Source organism: Phacochoerus africanus, chromosome 3 (genome assembly GCF_016906955.1).
Source record: "Phacochoerus africanus isolate WHEZ1 chromosome 3, ROS_Pafr_v1, whole genome shotgun sequence".
NCBI lineage: Eukaryota > Metazoa > Chordata > Mammalia > Artiodactyla > Suidae > Phacochoerus > Phacochoerus africanus.
In genome coordinates, this window is record NC_062546.1 from 161,680,314 (window position 1) to 161,698,006 (window position 17,693).

The 17,693-nt window shown below is 40.6% G+C and overlaps 1 long non-coding RNA gene across 5 annotated transcripts in view; it reads right to left on the reverse strand.

The window, feature by feature from the left end:
- The window catches only part of LOC125123392 (uncharacterized), a 114,281-nt gene that overhangs the window by 21,345 nt on the left and 75,243 nt on the right, over window positions 1–17,693 (reverse strand). The window contains exons 3-4 of one of the 5 annotated variants that reach the window (XR_007134047.1): window positions 17,475–17,552; window positions 8,364–8,398 (exon numbers count right to left, since the gene is read on the reverse strand). This is a non-coding gene — a long non-coding RNA (uncharacterized LOC125123392). Of the gene's footprint in view, window positions 1–3,984; window positions 4,703–6,934; window positions 8,399–17,474; window positions 17,553–17,693 lie in introns of those variants that run through there. The other 4 variants (XR_007134044.1, XR_007134045.1, XR_007134046.1 and 1 more) reach the window with 4 other exon arrangements.

The following is a 17,693-nucleotide window of genomic DNA, read 5'->3' on the forward strand; positions in this document are numbered from 1 at the left end:
CATTATTCTATCTTCCATATCACTGATTCGTTCTTCTGCATTATTCATTCTGGTTTTTACTGCCCTTAGTTCAGTTTGCATCTCTGCCAATGAATGTTCTAGTTTTTCTTGGCTCCTCCTTATATTTTCTAGTTCCTTTCTGAGGGTCTCTGCATTACTGTTCCTATCTTGTCTTAATTCCTTCAGTATTTTCACTGTTTCTCTTTTGAGCTCCAGGTCTGTCAGACTGCAGAGATCTGTTTCATTGTTGACTGTTTTAGGTGAGTTCTCTTGTTGGTTTGACTGGGGGTGGTTTCTCAGCTTCTTCATCTTGTTTGTTGTTTTCTTTCTCCTGAGGGAGTTGTACTCTCTGTTATCGGGCAGTGTTTGCCTTGTCACTGCTGTGGAATATTTCCTGAGGGCTGGCGTTGTTGGTCCATCTTTTTTGAGGCAGTGTGGCTTTTCTGGAGTGTTGATGGGGCTAAGAGTGTTTCTTTGAAGCAAAGGAGGACTTCCTGAGGGCAGACAGGACTGGGAGGTCCACACCACGATGGTAGCAGATTTCACTTGGTCATGCAGAGCTTGCTCTGGTGTTTTTAGGCTGTGGGGTTCTTGCAGAGGGTTGGCGGTGTTGGGCAGCTGTTCCTCAGGAGTGCAGCACCCCCTGGGGGCTGGAGCAGCTATCTGGGTCTCTGAGAACCTAAGAGGCTATTCCCTAGGGCAGCCCAACTCAGAAGGATGGCCTGCGAATGTAGGTGGATCTTTTCACAGTCTGGCCAAGCTTGTTGCAGCTTTTCTGGGCTGCAGGGGGTCCTCCAGGGGGCTGGTGGTGCTGAGCAGCTATTCCACGGGAGTGGGGCACCCCCTGGGGGCTTGGGCGGGTAGCAGGGCCGTTGGAAACCCAAGAGGCTCCTCCCCGGGGCAGCCTGACTCAGAAAAACCATCCGAGAATTAGGCAGATCTATTCAAGGCCTGGCTAGGCTTGTTCTAGCTTTTCTGGGCTGCAGGCCTTTTCTCGGGGGCTGGTGGTGTTTGGTGCTGCTCTGCGGAAGTGTAGCCCCTCCAAAGGGCAAGCAGGCCTGTGCAGGGACAGCCCCTGCGGTGGTAGGCTTCAGGCAATTGTTGAGGCCAGCCCTCCTGGATGACAGGCAGCCCCAGGTTCGCGAGAGCGTAGGGGGTGGCGGGGGTGGGGGGAGGGGATGCACTGGGAAGCACAGCTTTCAGCTAGCTAGCAGGCCTGTAAGCTTGCTGTGGAGTGGGGGGTATTCTATGGGGACCCACCCCTTCTCTCCCCTCCCCAGCACGGGCGCAGACCAGGCTCTTCTCTCAGGTTCCTTCTGATGCAGCTTTCCACTTCCCCGCCCCTAGAGTATTGCTCTCTTCCTCGGCGACAGCTTTGTTTTCTAGTCTCCCAGGCAGTCTCTGCCCCGTCAAACAGTTTCTAGACCTCCCAAGCAGTTTCCGCTCCGCCCCGCCCCCCCCAGCCCGTTCTAGCGGACTAACCTTTGGAGCCGAGGTCTCGGTGCCCAGCCCCCATCCAGGCATCCCCCCCTCCCTTTCTCGGGGACTAACCTTCGGAGGCGAGGTCTCGGTGCCCAGCCCCCACCCAGGCGTCCCCCGGCCCTTTCCTGGGGACTAACCTCTGGAGCCGAGGATTTGGTGTCCAGCCCCCACCCAGGCGTCTCAATTTTTGGTGACTGTGCCTGTAGTTCAGATGGTCTGTTCGGTTCTTGATCGGCTTTTCCGTACTCCAACTTACTGCTACACTCTTCTCTGCATCTGGAGATTCCTCCGGTTCGTTTGATCTTTCCCCCGTGTAGGTGACTTTCCAGGGTGCGGGATCCCTTTCTCCTCCGCAGTTCCCTTTTGGGAGCGCCCGTCCCGCTCGGATTCACCTTCTCTCACCTCTTTTCTCCCGTTCTGCCCAGTAATGTCATGAACTTCTTGCCGTTATTGGAGTTTAGGTTCTTCTGCCAGCGATGGGTTGCTGTTCTGTGCGAGTCATTTATTCTGTAGATGTGCTTTTTTTGTTGTGTTTGTGGGAGAGGGTGAGCGTGTCCCCCTACTCCTCTGCCATCTTGTCCCACGGATCCAAATATACTTGAATTTGAGATATGAATATAAATGTTTTAAAACATAAAAAATTGAAACATTTTAAAATGCAAAATGTTAAAATATACCAACTCTGATCACTGAAAAGACCTGGTAGCAATGGCAACTCAGTAATAACAAGAATGTTAGCACCCAAACTATGGGCTCTGAATACTATTCCCTACTAAAACGAGCAGTGATTCTTGGTGAGATGCTGGTTCCATATGTGGGGTGGCAAATGATAGGCTGAGACTAGATAATCTTGTTATGCTAGAAAGCAAGGAAGCTGTACATTGGTGAAAGGTGGTCAGTTCTGCCATCAAAAGGAAGATGATGGCAATGGACTGAAACACACAGATTAAATATCCATGATTATAATGATACTCTAAAGAAAAAGTGAAAACAACAAACACAATTCATCTGTCATTATTAAAGTAGTCAATCTGTACTCTGAAAATTAGTATTTAAAAGGAAAACATTATTTTGATCTGCCTTTCCTGTGAAAACTCTGTTTGCAAATTACAAAATAGCGCTAGTTGACAAGGGAATGTTTTCTTACAGAAATATTTTAGCTAATAAATGTAGAAGGAATGAAAGAATTAGAATAAATCACCATTCTACAACATCTGATGAAATAATTGATTCAGGTAATAAACATTTATGGATGCTAAAACTAAGAAGCTAAATATTAATGAGGAACTGGATATTCTGAGGGAGCCAAAAGGTCACCTTACCACTTTACAACTACTGATTAACATGCATCTTTAAAAGAAAGGCAAATAGATTTTGTATACTTCCTCATGTGTCATATAAAGTACCATCCATATAAGACCACCTGTGAGGTTTCCATGCCAAAAATATTAGCCCTGAACCTAATCAAGCCTTTATATTTCAACTTCCAGTTACAGAAACATAGACAATAGGAAACAAATTGAAAAAAATCAGCGAAATCCAGAATGTTATGGGACAGCTGACCCAATATCTTTATGAGGTCACTGCTTGAGAAAGGGTGATGGGAAAAATGAACATGCCAAACAAAGAAATTTAAGTGACATAGCAACTTCAATAGCAGCAGCAACAAAATTCCCTTGTGTTAATTAATTCTATACCTTAAACTTGCATACGTATTTAAGCAAAGGACTATGGTTGGTTTTTTGAGTGATGTAGTGTTTCTACTAACCTCCATTGAAGAATGTGGCTGGCTGATGATTCCTGCATCTCCTCCCAAGTTCTCTGCCCTCCCTTTCCCACCTCCATCAAAATCCAGAGGGGATAAGTTCATGAAACTAACAGCAAGTAGAGGGGCATAAACAGAAATAATCCTTACACAAAATGGAGTTTCTCTGAGGCAGTCAGGGATTCTAGGGGGGTCACAGAGTCAAATGCTATAATAAAAACCAGATAATTTTATGATCAATAATAAGTTATAATTACATATGCTGAGAGAAAGCAATCAAATCTCATGCTCTATGATAGAAATCACTGTGCTGCAGGGGTCTAAAAGGAAGTTTCTCTTGAACTGTGTGTAGAGTATTAATAGCTGATTGGAATTCTCTAAGTATCCAATATCGGTAGCTCTAGTGGGAACAGTGGTCCAAAATACAAACCCCATTTAATTAAGCCCCTCTTTAAAATTCAGGGCATTTTTTAATTTAATTTAATTTAAATTTTTTTTTTTATGGCTGCACCCATAACATATGGAAGTTCCCAGGCTAGGGGTTGAATTGGAGCTGTACCTGCCAGCCTACACCACAGCCACAGCAACACGCATCTGAGCCATGTCTGTGACCTACACCACAGCTCATAGCAACAACAGACCCTTAACCCACTGAGCGAGGCCAGGGATCAAACCCACGTCCTCATGGATACTAGGTGGGTTTGTTACTGCTGAGCCACAATGGGAACTCTCAGAGCATATTTTTATACATGTATGTGAGTGTATGTATATCTACTGAGTTTCATTAACTTCTGGACACTTTCACTGCGGGAATTATTCTGACTTGTTTTTAAAAAATGTAATTGGATGATTTTATTAATGAATCACAACTAGATGCTGAACAATTCCAAGTTAGTGGCAGAGATTAAATAGCCTTTAAAGGAATATTAAAGTACAGAATAAACTCAATTATATAATAGATCACAATCTACCTAGATCAGTGATTGATTTGTTTTCCTTTTTTGGTCAGATTCCTTGCAGAATCTTATGAATATTCAAGGTTCTCTTCAGAAAAAGATGTAAACATATGACAAATTAGTCCACAATTTCAGAGCACTCCTGCCAAATCCCCGCTGTAGCAGATTACATTTTCCAGAGATGGCCACAATAATATCTTCCATTCACATGCACTTCTGCAATGTAACTTGCTGCTCTCCCATCAAAATGTTGAGTTTGGAGTTCTTGCTGTGGCACAGTTGGTTAAGGATCCCATGTTGTCTCTTCAGTAGCTTGGGTGGTTGCTGAGGTGTGGGTTCAATCCCCAGCCCAGCACAGTGGGTTAAGGATCCAGCATTGTCACAGCTGTGGCAGAGGTTGCAGCTGCAGCTCAGATTCAATCCCTGGCTGGGGAATTTCCATATACCTAATAGAATCTAATGCTTCTTTCCTTGCTTCTGGGAAGACCTGAATGATTTGCTGAAACAAAAGAATATAGTAGAGGAAGTATCCTGGGACTTCTAAGGTTGGATCATAAGAAACCTTCTCACTTTTACCTGGGACTTTTGCAACACTCTCTTTGGGGAGTGTTCATTCACTCTCAGGACACTCCATCCCTGATCAGAGCACAGCCAACATTCTGTGAAGGTCACAAACTACAAGAAGAGGCCATATGTGGCCACCCAGCTCAACTACCACCAATTGCCCGTTCTGGGAGGGAGCCATCTTGGACACTTAGCCCATCAGATGAGTCACAGCCCCAGCCAGCATCCAACTGCAGTGGCATAAGAGATGTCCAGAGAGGACTGCCCATCTGAGCATAGCTCACCCACAGAACTGTGAACAATAATAATGAACTGTTGTTTTTAAGCTACTATATTTTGGAGTGATTTGTTACACAGCGATATAAAACTATGTCACCCACTACCCCTGTTGAGAACCACTGCTCTTTCTTTCTTTCTTTCTTTTTCTTTTTTTTTTCTGTCTTTTTAGGGCCATACCAGTGGCATATGCAAGTTCCCAGGCTAGGGGTCAATTCAGAGCTGTAGCTGCTGGGCTATGCCACAGCCACAGCAACGCCAGATCAGAGCTGCATCTGCAGCCTACACCACAGCTCACGGCAACAGAGGATCTTTAACCCACTGAGCAAGGCCAGGGATTGAACCCGTGTCTTCATGAATACTAGTCAGATTCATTATTGCTGAGCCACAGCAGGAACTCTGAGAACCACTGCTCTTAATGATTTCTTTAGAAAAGGGCATGAAGTTAACAGATTGTAGTTAAAAATTCTTAGGCCTAACAATTTACTAATGGTACACTGGTATGCCTTATAAAAAATACTACCTAAATTTTTATAGGATTTAGATATATTTGTATTTGAGCAGTTGCAGTTTGTTTTTTACATTTCATTTACAAATCAGTACAAGTATACCTGGCTATTCAGAAAGGGTTTTTCAAGTACAACCAGTACTTCTTGTATAATATCTCATATCATTTTGCATTGGATTTGAATGCTTCTCACATTAAATTTCTTCTCCCTTTTCTTTCCTCTCTCTTCCCTTCCGCTCCTTTCTCTCCCTTACCCACCCTATTCATATATGTACAAAACCATACATATGGGAGATCTCGAGTTGCTGTGGTTGTGCTGAAGGTTGGCAGCTAGCTCTGATTTGACCCCTAGCCTGCGAACTTCCATATGCTGTGAGTGCGGCCCTAAAAAAAAACAAAACCCAAACTTGGAGTTCCTGTCGTGGCTCAGTGGCTAACGAATCCGATTAGGAACCATGAGGTTGCAGGTTCGATTCCTGGCCTTGCTCAGTGGGTTAAGGATCCAGCATTGTCATGAGCTGTGGTGTAGGTTGCAGATGCAGCTTGGATCTGGCATTGCTGTGGCCCTGGTGTAGGCCAGCAGCTACAGCTCCGATTGGACCCCTAGCCTGGCAACCTCCATATGCCGCAGGTGCGGCCCTAGAAAATGCAAAAAGACCAAAAAAAAAAAAAAAACCCCAAAAAAACCAAACAAACAAACCCACATGTATTATTATATTCTCATGTTATATGTGGTCAACACTGCAAATCCTCATATCACCAGCCAACTGCCTAACAATGACTATCTTGATTTTAATACCAGATTTAATACTAGTGACATTGAGCATAAAAACCTTTGGAAAACAATTGTTTTTATGCTTTGATCCATAAATCCACTTTCCTTAAAATTTAATAGTTAATTTAGGTAAATATTTAGGCTATTTATTACAACATTACATAACATAGGGGAAAAACTGGAAATAACCTAAATATACATTAATAAGGTGTTCCTGTGCTACAGAGTACTGTGCCACTGTCAAAATAATATAAAACCGGAGTACCCTTCATGGTGCAGCAGAAACGAATCCGACTAGGAACCATGAGGTTGCGGGTTTGATCCCTGCCTCACTCAGTGGGTTAAGGATCCGGCGTTGCTGTGAGCTGTGGTGTGGGTCGCAGACGTGGCTCAGATCTGGCGTTGCTGTGGCTGTGGGGTAGGCTGGTGGCTGTAGCTCTGATTTGACCCCTAGCCTGGGAACCTCCATATGCCGTGGGTGCAGCCCTAAAAAGACAAAAACAAAAAACAAATAATAATAATAATACAAAACTATTCATACTGATGTGAGAAAATGTTTAGAGTATACTTCCAAATTAAAAAAAAAAAACAAATTGCTAAACACTAGATATAATAAAATACTTTAATAAACAATAATAAAACATATGGGTGTATGTGTAGAAAAAGCTCGAGAATTACATACCATGCTGTTAACAGAGGATGCCTGTGGGTGGTGACTTTCCCTTTTTATTTTCAACTTTTTAAAAATTGTATTGATTGCTTTCACAATACTAACAACTTTAATAAGAGTAATAAGTTTTATTTAATGTTATATAAGCCTGTGGGTGGTGACTTTCCCTTTTTATTTTCAACTTTTTAAAAATTGTATTGATTGCTTTCACAATACTAACAACTTTAATAAGAGTAGTAAGTTTTATTTAATGTGTAAAAGGAAAAAAAATCCATAAAATAAAATAAACTGTAGACTGGAACCTGTATTATTCCTAAAAGTTTTCGTTCTCAGTGTTTGAAGAAAGAATAGGTTAATCACTCAGTGAATCTGTGTCCTCATCTATAAAACTTACTTTTTCAAGGAATTCTGTCCTTATATAATATACTTGAATAATTTCTCCTTGGAGTTTATCTCCTATCATTCATGAGTTTGGACTTGCCTTCCTATATATATTATTTTTCAAATATTCCTAGATAGTTCTTACGTGTATGTATTCTACATCCTCAACTGTTTGAACCCTTTGGTTATTGCCTTTTCTTTCTATTATTCAGTCTTCTATGATCAATAAATGCTAAGGACTTGGCTGGTTAAGCGGCTAATACAGGGGTCATCAAACAATGTCCGCTGGGTCAAATCTGGCCTACTACCTGTTTTTGTACAAGCCACATGCTAAAAATAGTTTTTATATTTTTACATGATTGAAAAATATCAAAAGAAGAATAATATTTTGTAACACATGAGAGGTACATGAAATTCAAATTTCAGTGTCCATACACTAAATGTTATTGGAACACAGACCCACTTCTTTATTTACATTTTTCTGTAGCTGCTTCATGCAATAACATCAGAGTTGTGATGAAGACCGTATGTCCCACAAAGCTCAAAATATTTACAAGTGGGTTTTCATGGAAAATGTTTGCCAACCCCTGAGTTAACATGTTAACACAAGTTAACACATGTGAGTAGCGTCAGAAAAGTTCTTTTTAAGAAATCTGCTACTGTACAGTGTCTTTAGTAGAATGGTAGCTTGCATTAATGTGCTCGATTCTTCTCTGCTGATTTTGTCATAGGATTATACATCCATATCCTTATGCACATGACATTGCAATGTTTTCTGGTAAAGCAGACTCAGTATACACCTCTACCCCAATGTCTCAGGCTTGTCATGGTATGCTTTGTTCAATTAGCATATATGTCGTGAGCGAGGCTTTAAATGTGCTTGCAGAGTTTGCACTGGATTCTTGAGTATCTAGGATCTGCCATGAAGTAGTAGTCATCTGTCCAGGTAACCACGGACCCCAGAGTGAGAGACACGCAGAACATACCTGAACTTGAAGTAGAGTCAACTTAGCGCACAGACCTATGAGTGAGAAATGAATGCAGTTATAAGACACAGGTTTGCAGATTGTTTATTTTGTGAAAACCTGGCTATTACTGTGGGATTCACCCCTTGTTAGTTACGGTAATGTCTGTGTAGCTCACCTATGCTAAACATAGAGAAACTGGAAATCACATTAGATTTAGAAAGAAATGATAATGGATTACCCCAGGTAACCAGTAAATGTAATATATTTATATTGCTTTATGAATGTAGTCATAAGTTTGAGAAAAGTCTATATATCTTTTCCACGAAGCTGTTCTAATGCCTTGAAACCACATTTTGGTGGACTTTTTGTCCAATATTATGAAAGCTGCTTGGTTGATGTTAAAATGAACGAGCTAAACGTCCATGTTCCTGCATTCCTTCACTACTCTTGTTTGTCATGTGAGGTGACATAGGATTGTATGCATTTCTGTAGGGGATCTCCAAGTCTCAAAATGCAAACATATTTTTACTTGTAAAATGGGAATCTTTTATTGATATAAAATTTTACTCTACTCTAAACCTATATAAATTTGGTGCTAGTTCCCATAAGTACTTAGAATCTGGTTATATTAATGAAAGTGTATAATTTCCCTGAAGCAAGGTTTCTTAACTTGTGTCAATTGTGACACTACTGACATTTTAGGATGGAAAATTATTTGTTGTGGGTGGCTGTCCTGCACATTTTACCACTTTAGCAGCATCCCTGGCCTCTCTACACACTAAATGCCAGTAGTGCCTCTCCAGATCCACTCCCCACTCGCCACCCGCCACTCTGTGCAGTCATTGATAATTGAACATGTCTTCAAACATTTCTATGTGTTTTCGTGGAGGCAAAATCATGCAGATGATAACCACTGCCTTAATTAGTAAATTTTAATGCAGTGGTTTTCATTACCTGGTGACACATCACAATAATCTAGGAAGCTTTTTTAAAATATCCTTTTGAAATAATTTCAAAATTACTGAAAAAATTGCAACTATAGTACAAATAACGCTCATGCTCCATTTGTTAATGTTTGTACTTTTTCATTCTTTTTCTACATGTATGCAGAGTATTTTTTTTTTCTTCTGGATCATTTGGGAGTAAGTTGTAGGCAGGATATCCTCTTACTCCTTAATATTCAGTTTGTATTTGCTAGGAACAAGGATATTCTCTTACACAATCACGGTATGAAACAAAAACAGGAACTTGAAGATTAATACATTATTATTCAATCCACAGTTCATATCCACATTTTGCTAAATATCCCCTTAAATGACTATTTTTCTCACAGTCCAAGCTCCCATGAAGCACTTTATTTTGTTAATATTTCTTAGTCTCCTTTGATATATTTTTAAAAATTTATTTATCTTTCATTTTTTATTTTTTTCGTCGTTTTAGGGCCACACCTGCGACATATGGAGGTTCCTAGGCTCAGGGTCAAATTGGAGATGTAGCTAGTTATCTTGCCTACACCACTGCCACAGCAACGCCAGATCTGAGCTGCATCTGCAACCTACACCATAGCTCAGGGCAACGCAGGATCTTTAACCCACTGAGCAAGGCCAGGGATCAAACCCGAGTCCTCCTGGATACTAGTCTGGTTGGTTAACCACTGAGCCATGACAGGAACTCCGAGTCTCCTTTAATCTAGAGCGGTTTCTCACCCTTTCATTGGGTTTTACAGCCTCAATATTTTTCAAGGGTACAGACTATTTCTTTTGTAGAATGGCTCTCAATTTGGATGTGTCTGATATGTCCTCATGGTTAGATTCAGGTTGTGCAGTTCTGGCAGAAACAATTATGAGAGTAATGTTGTGAGCTCCTCAGTATATCTCTTGAGGAATCACGTGATGTAGGTTAATTCCTTTATCGGTAACACTAGCTGATCATTTGGTTAAAATGGTGTATTCATTTCCTTGGGCTACCATAACAAATTACCACACATTGGGTGGCTTAAAACAACAGAAAAATTTTCTATCACAGTATGGAGGCCAGAGTCCAAAAATCAAGGTGTTGTCAGGGCTGTACTCCTTCTGGACGGTGTAGGGAATATTCCTTCCTTGCATTTTCTGGTGGCTGTCAGCATTTTCAGTTGGCTGCTTCACACCATTTTCTGCCTCTGTCCTCACATGGCCTTCTTTTCCTTCTCTCTGTCCATGCTTTCTGATCTCTCATAAGGACACTTGTCATTGGATTTAGGGCCAGAGTAATCCCAGATGATTTCATCTTGAGCTCTTTAACTTAATTACATCTGCAAAGACCCTTTTCCCAAAGGCAGTCACATAATGTCCTAATCCTGGGAGTTAGGATGTAGATATATCTTTTGGTGGCCAGCAGCTAAGCCTGTACAAGTGGTGCCTGCCAGTCATTTTTTTTTTTTACTGTAAAATTACTATTTTTCTTTTTTCATTGGCAAGCAATTAAAAGGGAGATAACTTTGAGAAAATGTAAATATTCTGTTCCTCATCAAACTCTCACCCATTGGTTTTAGCATCTATTGATGATTCTTGCCCAACTAGTGATGTTCTAATTGCATTATTCCCTCTATATTTATTAGTTGGCATTCCATTGTAAGAGACTTTCCTTCCTTCCCTCTTTCCTTCCTTTTTTATATCAATATAGAGTTATTTTCCCACCTCACACCAGTCAGAATGGCCATCATTAATAAGTGCACAAATAACAAATGTTGGAGAGGGTGTGGAGAAAAGGGAACCCTCCTGCACTGTTGGTGGGAATGTAAATTGGTACAACCACTATGGAAAGCAGTATGGAGGTAACTTAGAACTACCATATGACCCAGCAATCCCACTCTTGGGCATATACCTTGAAAAAGATACATGCACTTGCATGTTCATTGCAGCACTATTCACAATAGCCAAGACATGGAAACAACCTAAATGTCCATCGACAGACGATTGGATTAAGAAGATGTTCTAACTTCTTGTATTTTCTCCACCTTGGCCCTAGAATCAGTCATTTTACCCAGGATCTTTTGATGGGGAAAAATATTTTAAAACCAAGATCTGGGTTAAATAAAAGAAAAATTTGAGCTCCACTTTCAAAAATTGTAATACACAAGTCCTTGAGTAGGGCCTAGAAATTTATATGTGTACATGTATCTGTGTGTATGTGTAAAGTTCCCTAGTTGCCTGCATAGCCAGTGTGTGGGAACTATAGCTCTAGTGCATTTAAACCATGATTTAGTTTACACAATGTTTTTCGGAACACATTTTTAATCTAAAGGGACAAATAATTGTCTCATATCTTAATTACCAGGTCCCAGAAAACTAAGCAAGATAAAATCTACATTATCTGAAAAAAAAGTACCAGATATCAGATGTCAGTGATGGATGTCTGAGATAGAAAATGTGTTCTATAATGTAAAATAATTATTGATTACAAAATCAAGTCAACTTAGATTCAAATCGAGATATAATTACAATCTCAATTAGAAAAAGAAAAGTGGAAATTTTACTTCTAAATTGCATTCCTCTGACTATAATCTCTCTCTCATACACACAAAAGAATACATCACTTTGTGGAATGGGGTGCTGGGAACACAAGAGTTTTCACAATGGAATAAAAAAATCATTTATTGCAATATCTGTTGCCTGACTGTCTTCAATAATAGATAACTCAGAGAAGGAACAAAATTACTTCAGTGAAGCCAATTGTACTGCTGAATAGTTTTATCACATTTTGGTATTGAATGTGAAAAAGCATTTTTCCCATATGAAATTTTGGGTTAATCTTTTTTTTATTCCTAAAAAAAAATAAGAGAATTCCAAGGAACTAATATTTATATCTTGAGGAAGAATTTCTTATTCTGTCTACCATGATCAGTATATATATTGAGACTTTGGGTCTGTAAGTTTGCCTTTGTTTTACAAAGGCAAAGAAATATAATATAACTCCACTTTCAGATAGCTGCACTTTTTCCCCCACTGCAAATCACTGAGGTAAATTAGAGGAAAATCCCCCATGAGACTAAGAATTATAATTTTTTTTTTTCCTAGGGCCGCACTGGTGTGGCACATGGAAATTCCCAGGCTAGGGGTGGAATCCTAGCTGTAGCTGCTAGTCTATGTCACAGTCACAACACCACTGGATCCGAGTCACGTCTGTGACCCACACCACAGCTCACAGCAACACTGGATCCTTAAACCACTGAACAAGACCAGGTATCAAACCCACATCCTCATGGATGCTAGTCAGGTCCATTGCTGCTGAGCCACTACAGAAACTCCAAGAATTATAATTCTTATTAGCAACAAATAACAGCTGTAACTTCTGAGATTGTACCAGGAATTTTACATATCATCTGTATCTTACAATAAAGAAAATAAGTATAGATAAATGAAACAACTTGTGCAAGGTTACATAACCTGGAAATGGCCAAGCCAGGACCCAAGCCCAGTCAGGAAAGGATAGGTTATATTCAGTAACAAAAAACCCCCAAGTCTCACAGCTAATAACAAAGGTGCAGCTCATACTACATGTGCACCTTGGTTTGTCTGTGGCTCTACTGTGTTTTGTCTTCATTCTCTAACGCCAGCTGGTAGTGAAGCCTCTGTTTGGAATCTTGCCAGCAGTGGTAGGGGAGGGGGAAATAGTGCTGCAAACCACACAGTGGCTCTGAACGCTTCTACTTGGCAGAGGAACAAAATGGTTTCTGTGCAACCAGCGGCAGCGTTAAACAGCTATGTCATGTCTTGGTTTTGAATACTGATATTTTATATTTCCATGTCCAGAGCAAGTTATGGCCAAATATAACATCAGTGAGGTGGGGACATATAATCCTCTCACAGGTAAAGGCAGCAAATATTTGTGAACTGTAACTAGCTTACTGCAGATTGGTGTACACTGGGCATAATTTAACCTTAAGCCCATGTAGCAGTCCCCTGGTCCACATTGGTCCAATCAGAGTGAAGCAAAGACTTCTGTTTGATGGTTTGGGGAAGAGTTGACCTTACTCTTTCTCAATATAGAGCTGCTGCCGCTATTCTGTCAGGAGGGAAGAAGTGTGACAAAAAGGCTGGTCTATGCAGCAAGGCAGAGTCAAGAGAAATGGAACCCCAGCACTGAGGACCCCACGAATCTCTGGAACAGTTCACCCTGAGGGATGGTCCAACCTCTGAACTTTCTGATGATATATCCCAATAAATTCCCTCACATTAAACCCATTTGAATAAGAACTTTTCTTACTCATATTTTCTAAGTGGTAATATTAAAATCCAAGACCTCGCAAAGTCCTAAACTTTGTCTTAGAAGAAGCATGCATGTGTATATGTATAATATACTTAATTTTGTGTAAAAACAATGTAGCAATGCTAGGGAAATTTAAAAGTAAGAAGGAAATTACAGAGTTCTCAATGCCGCCTAGTGGAAACGAATCCAACTAGTATTCATGAGGATGGGGGTTGGATCCCTGGCCTCACTCAGTGGGTCAGGGATCTGGTGTTGCCATGAGCTGTGGTGTAGCTCACAGACTCGGCTTGGATCCTGCATTGCTGTGGCTATGGCATAGGCTGGCAGCTGTAGCTCTGATTTGACCCCTAGCCTGGGAACTTCCATATGCTGCAGGTGCAGCTCTAAAAAGCAAATAAATAAATAAATAAATAAAAATAAGAAGGAAATTACCCATAATCAACTACTCCAGAACATGAGCCATTAATCGGGGTTGTAAATGTTCTTCTGGTCTCCCTTCCCACTATGTACATTTATTTTTACATAAGTTGTTCAAGCATACAAATAATTTTGTATCTTTACCTTTTCACTTAAATGTACATTTGAATTCTTTTCCCACATTACTACATAATATTATAAAGATCATTGAAATAGCTGCAAAATATCCCAGCAATTGGCTGTAATAGAGAATAGATGAAAATTTCCCTAACTTTGGACATTGAGGTTGCTGCCAGTCTTTTACTTTACAGATAACAGTGCCACACATACAGAAATATATGTGCATGGAGAAAGATGGGAAGGGCATACACAAAGCATTATGTCAGTGGATGCTTTTGTTGAGGCCTCTGTGCTCTTTGGACCATCGAGTCCAGGGCTTGGGCCCTGCCGACTGCATGTCACTGTTCTAGATGCAGATCTGGTATTATTGTGCCAGCCTTAAAAAAAAATGGCATAAACATCTTAAAGTTTTTCTAGAATAAAGAATTCTGATTTGGAATAATTGGTTAAAATTCGGAATATAATAACTTGTAGGTGGAAGCTAGTAGCATAGGGACACTTGCGAACATGTTAGTAGTACCAAGTCAGAAGGAAGTGCTAACTGAGATGTATCAATAAAGATTATAGGCAAAACCAAATTTTTTTGTACTGAGGTTCTCCACTGGCATGAACTGCTCATGTAAATCTGTCTGGACTATGTCCTCTGAGTGAGTCATGCCATAAGGGGGATAGCTCTTTAGTGTCCCCCAAGAGTCTTTGTACTGTCTTGCATAGGTCAGATGGCTCTGGTGGCCTGGCCTGCTCACTGGCCTCTGAGAGAGCTCATCTCTGGTCCAGCATCCCCCAGTAACTCCACAGCCTGAGCCCTTTCCAGTGAACTTGAGATAATATTTCCCTTGCTTGCTTGAGATTCATTTATATTTATATCTATCTGATATAAATAATAAAAAGGGGCTGATGTAGTTATCCAAGAGTAGTGTCCAGGCAGTTCTCCAAATTGATTTATCTTTCTCAGAATCATTTAAAAACTGGAAGACTGGTGGACCCTTGATGAGATGTTGAACTTTTTGGCTCTGCTGATCTTGGTCTGGAGTTACAGGACCCCAGCTGTAGATCTTGACGCCTGATTCTTAGTCTAGGTTCCAAACATGATTTCTTGACAACTATGTTAGCAAAAGCATTTAACCTGTTCCCACAGGGCCATTAAAAGCAGAGCTGGATGGTTTGTTTAGTGGATCTGAGTTCTTAAATTAGGGAATCCTTCCTCGACAGAGTATGGGCTGACTTGGGACAAAGCAATATTATATAGTGGAGCCAAAGGTATGTATATTAATGACTTCTGAGCAAGGAGCAAAAAAATGGGCCTAGATCTTGAGAAGAAATCTGGTAGGAAAATGTCTCGTATGAGTGAAGTTGGAAAAATAGAGGCTCTCAGGGAGAGGCTATGGCATCTCCCGCAAGACAGAGTAAGTATAGGTTACCCTAAAAGTGAGGGGATCTGAGTTCCCAGGAAGTGGGGGAAAGGATGAGCATACCAACAAAAAATCAGGTCCTGGAAGATAGTCACACAGAATGCAATCTCTACTCACAACCCTTACACAACCACTGAGTGAATGAGCAACTGGTACAATCACTCTGACTGAAATGACTCATTACTGAACAGGTATCTTTGGCTATATTCTTTTCAAAGAAAACAGAGAAATAGCAATGTCTTTTTATTGTGGATTTTTTAATGTTTTCATTTTCAGCCAGTGGTTTTTGTATTATTTTAGACAATGCCTTAGAGTCCTTTTTCAAATAGCCCTTTTCTTCCAAAAAGCTCCAGTATGATGCCAAGAACATTTATCCCTCCCATAATTCAAATTTGGTGTTATGCCAAAGCCTATTACAGGATTCCATTTTGATTCTTGATCCTGAATATCTAATGGTAGACCAGCGTATCCTGTTTTTTCCCAACAACTGCCAAGCCTTCACAGCAGCACCACATGAGCGACTTGTTTATAAAGCCTTTGCTCCCCAGCCTCTCTCAGGCCCCCAGAATGCAGGCTCCCTGAGGGCAGGCAGGCCATGCCTGTCATGTTCACAGGCTTCTCCTCATGCTTAATAAGCAGCATGCTGGCTCAATGGATAATATGTGCTAATAGATTTCCAATATACTTATAGCTATATTTACTGAAAAAAATAGAGAAAAAAGGTTAAGTAGAAGTAGAATAATAAATAAATAAATGTCATAAGATGAGAGAACTTGAATGAAGTGCCCACTTAGTGAAATGTGTACTTAGCACATCAACAAGGTGTAGAGCTGTTTAAAAAGAAAAGAAGCAGAAAAGTCTATAGCATGTTTTCTCTTTTCAGAATTCCCCAACTCCAGTATATTATTTCAGATTTCCTTAAGGGTTTTTTTTCTGCACTCTCCAATTACCCTTTGAGGACCATCACTAAAGGGTGAAGCTGGCACTTCTGCTTTCTGAAATAGCCCTGGTACCTCATGGAGATGAAATTCTCTGGCCTTCGGATCCAATTTGGTAACAGCCCCATGCACATCAAGCTTGACAGGCCATTTATTGCTTTGGGCAGCACAGTGAGGTCTGTGCACAAGAATGGCTGATGAGAGAAACCCCACGGTGGGATTCAGGAGTGAAAGCAGCCTGCACTGGCTGGGAAAGGGCAGCTAAGGGAGCTGGTGCCCTAGCCACTTGCTAATGAGGATGGCAACTCAAAGAGAGCTATTGCTGACCTACAGGAGTCCCACTGCCAGGTCCTCTCCCCCATTTTCTGAGGGAGCCATCGCCCTCCTCGTGTAGCCTTAGGTCCTCAACCCCACTGCCTGCCCAACAAATATCCTGGGAAGACAAAAGTCAGGCTTGAGAGTCCTCAAGGATAACTTGGGATGTGGTGTAAAGCAGTCATCACATAACAATTAATCAGGGAGCAAACAGTCTGAGTTTTATATCTGAATGAGGATGTACTTTAAGGTGAAAGTATACTTGACATCTTTAATCAGTCCCTTTAAAATGGGCATCATTGCATTCATTTATGCCGCACTGATGTTAGGAGGCTTAATTAATGACTTAAAGTATAGACTTCAAATCAAAATTATCTCAACATGAGACCAATGGAAGACTTTTAAAATAACAGGCACATATACCTATATGTTAATCACTAAGGAGTTTCCTTTTTTAAAAACGGTAAGCAATAGAATGTTCTCAACCCTACTATGTAGCTCTAGTTATTGATTGGTAAAACGGTGCTCATATAAATACTGTAAGACTTAGTAATTCCTTGCAGAATCTGATTCGTTAGGGAGAAGTACTCTCTGCTATTTTAAGCACTTAGGTACATGTTCTCTGAGAAAGTCTACTGTCATAGCAAGTGATTTATCACAGAAAAGCAAGGAAGTACCTTACGAAGTACTTTTTCTTCCCCTTCATTTTGGAGTCTTTCCTTGGCTCCTGGAATTAAGTTTCATGACTCAGACACCTGTCATGGAAAATTTTATTTAATGAATGGATACTTCTGTGACAGTTTTAAAATTTCTGAAGGTGCTAGATTTAATGGATATTCAGGTGCTACGGTTTAGCACCAAAGATTAGGAGAGCATGCTGGAATACCAGAAAAATC